The sequence below is a fragment of the Manacus candei genome, unplaced genomic scaffold (assembly GCF_025592945.1).
Source record: "Manacus candei isolate 608988 ecotype Guabito, Panama unplaced genomic scaffold, ASM2559294v1 h1tg000060l, whole genome shotgun sequence".
Taxonomy (NCBI): Eukaryota; Metazoa; Chordata; class Aves; order Passeriformes; family Pipridae; genus Manacus; species Manacus candei.
In genome coordinates this window covers 781,526-785,212 of record NW_026138108.1, presented here as the reverse complement: position 1 = coordinate 785,212, position 3,687 = coordinate 781,526, and positions in this window count along the sequence as shown.

Genomic DNA, 3,687 nt, shown 5'->3' with positions numbered 1-3,687 from the left:
CCCTTCCATTCCCAGAGGATCCAAATCCACACTCCATACAGATAACTGAATTGAATTTTAAATACTGATTCTTTCCCTGCCTTTTAGCTAGAAGGATAAGTACAGGCACATGCCTACATAAAGGCCTTTGGCATGAAGAAACTCAAGCTGAAGGACTTGTTTCTAGGAGGTGAATCACACTGGACGCACCTGCTTAGGCAAGTCTAAACTCCACACTGTGTGAAGTTTATCACACCTGGGTGTGATACTGAAACTAGGAAAACTTGTATGTGTCACTTTCCTTGGCAGCACCACGGCTCCTTAACACCCTGTTAGCAAAGCCCAAGCTCATACCTGGCTGAAATCACCACTTTATGAAAGGTAGTGACAGAAACAAAGTTAAATCTTGGAGAGAAACAAGTCTGTGCATGCATACATGAATACCAAAATGGAAATAAAAATGCTAACTCAAGCATACTGTAGTAGGACTTAAAAAGTCAGACTCATGGACTTCACATGTCACCTTCACCTGACACCCTGCTGCTGAGTGAGCAGTGAGAGAGAGGAGTATCTGCTGCTGAAGACAGAAGGGAAAACCAATATGTTATCAATACAGGGCTGTAGCAGAGGAGTAAGGACTCTGCAGGTCAGGTGAGACAAGGAAAGATTTGTACTGTTGCCTTGTCTTTTTTTTTTTCTCTTTTTTCTCCAGTGTGTCAATTATCACCTGAGTTTCATGGAAATCAGGTTCTGTCTGGGAGGGCTAAGAAACTGAAAACTCATATTTTTGGACAGTTTATCACAGAGTTTTTAGCAAGCTATCACCTCTGCTTCTAATCAGCTAAGAGAATGCAGGACAGGCTTTTTTTCCAAAACTGTCAATACTCAACTGCTAAAACTGCTCTGTTTATGCCTTGTCCCCTTCACTGTTTAGTGGGGTAAGTCTTCTGGACAAAAGGCACCAGAAAACATAGGTATTGGTCTATGAATCCATTTTTCCCCAGGCTAGCACCTGTTGGGTCTGCCCGAGTTAAGTCAAACCTGCTGGTACCTCAGAAACTATCAGCTAGGATCTTCAGGACCATGAATAGACCAGGGCTTTTCTCCTCCTTCATCACTGGGTGACTGGCTGAGAGGGGCAATGCACCAGCTGGAATAAACATCTGCAGTTGGTGGGAGAGCAGCTAGATCCAGGAGGCAACAAAGACCTGACTGGAACAAAGGAGCAGGGTGAAATCACTAAACTCAGGAACACTCATGGGCTGTTGGGCCACAGAGACCAGTCAGAGCACAAACCAAAAGGAAAAGGAGGCTCACTGGTCGAGGCTGGGACTGCAGCTAACAAGGAAATTATTTTCCTGTTGCACAATCTCCTCCTCTCACACAGTCTAGGAATTTTCCTCCTCCATTCAAGAGGAAAACCCCCAATCAAAATGAGCCTTTCAGAGCTGCACAACCCAAATGGTTGTTTCTGCAGAACGAGGGGGTTCAAAGAACATGATCACTGAAAGACTAGACAGTGAAGTAGGGTCCCAGAATTTGAGCAGAAAGATTATCTTCATGATGCTGTAGCTCAGTCTTTATCTGCCACCCCTTCAGCACACAATAGCAAGGTAAATTAATTTTTACAACTTTTTTTTTTTTTTAAACGGAGAAAATTGCAGTCTTTTAGAAGGGATGAGAAGTGGTGGCAACAGTTCTGCTTGGGATAAAATAGGAGTGAGGAGGGACTCAAGATATGACTACTACTACTACAGAATCTTTCTGCTTCCTTGCACACAAGAGGAAATGTAAAAAAAGAAAAGATGGGAGAACAAGGACAGTTCTGTCTGTGGGTTAGCTTTTTTATTGCAGTTTGCAAACTGGAAAAGACTGCAGAACTAACACCAACTCTTCACATATCCTGAGCCCTGACAAGCTTTAAGCAACTTAAAATAACTTAAGCATATAGCTGCCTATATGCTCAGAGACATATATACTTATCAAGGAGGTTAGGTTTAATTATAAAAAAACTTAAAACCAGTAAAGGAAAAAGACCTGAAGGCCACAGATCCCAGCATTTGGTATTTCAGGTCACTAACTGTCAGATCCTGTAAGGGTGGTGGCAGCACCAGGGTCCACTCAGTCCAGCGTGGTCAAGCTGCTCCTTCCAGATGGAACAGACAAAGACCCAGTGGTGGGCAAACGGTGAGGGTGAGACAGTTGTGACACTGAAGTGTTTCCTTTGATAATTTTTTTTTTTGCCAGCATAACAATTTCCTATCTGAGTGGCATGAGTGTGGGTTTGGGTTTCTTTGGCCTTTTTTTTTTTAATCGAGGATGACTAACAGGCAGAATTCATCAGCCATCTTACTCATTTCATCCAGACAAACCTAGATTCCCTACTCAGCATTTTTGGTCCATTAACCTCCCATTCTATTGCCTTGTAATTATTGTATATGCTAAGAGCACACTCAGGGCTAATTTACTAAGTTTTGTGGACTTCTGTAAATGCTGATTTGGAACAGGCTAAGTAGTCACAGCTTCTAAGCGAGAAACACAGCATATAACAGCTGAAGTCTAGCACTGTGTGTACTCATGTACTTACCCAGGATAATATAGGAAAGAATGGCACAGGGAGTTTTCTCTTTCCAGATGGAACAGCCTCTAGTGTTGGGCTAGTGCTTTTCGGGGATGAGCAAGGCAGCAGAGCAACTGGTTTGGCACTAGTAAGGATTTAAGTAAAAACAAACACATTCTTCTTGTGAAGTCACTGCAATGAACTGGTATTTGCCCAATAAAATATTCAGTAAAAATATCCTGGTCCACATCTAGCTTAGCCTTTTTTTTTTTTTCAGAAATGTACAGGTATACAGAGGTGTGAACATACTTTCATATTGCTGGCATCTTCTGTTTCTTCATGTGGACTTTCCATTCACTGGTGCATCTGCAAACAGGCTAGTTTTCCTGCTTAAAAACACGTCATTAATACTCCATCTCATCAAAAGAAGATTTTAGTGCCCTCAAAATATGAAACAATAAAGATGTATTAACAAAACAAATAACTGGTAGCTGACCATACTTTCCTATCCATTACTCATGGAAGCTATTAGGACCAACCTGGATGAAAGATAAAGTCATAATTAACTTGACATTAACCGCAGTGCATTAGATATTATGTCTATAAATACCATTAAGGTTACTCAGAATTTGAAAGTTCGGAATATCCCTTCCTGCAGATGCTGTTAAAAAACAGATCCAGCATGTCTGTGGTTGAGATAAATCAGCAGATTGCAATGAAGCACTTACTTCTCTTACTCAGAGAGGAACTCCCTTTGGTTTCTGCTCTGAGTATCTTGCAACAAAGCTTCAACCCATAGTTACTTTTGTCACAAATATAACAAGCAAGCAGATGTGACCATCGAGGTGACAGTGTGCAATTTTTTCCAGATTTCTTAAATTACAGGATGATCATGAGAACATTTAGTTTATTATCAACTACATAAGCTATATCTTCTAGTATTGAATTATCCATGCCTGTTATAAATGCCAGAAGTTTTTATCTTGAAATATTTGTTGCCTTCTTGGTGCTATATGATACATGGTCTCCTGGATTAAAAAACAGCCAACCTGAAACCCACAAGACAGAGAAACTACCACAGAAGTCCTGTATCAGTGAAACTTTTTGAATAGCCCTCCATACAAATAAAGATGCAACATGCAGTGCAC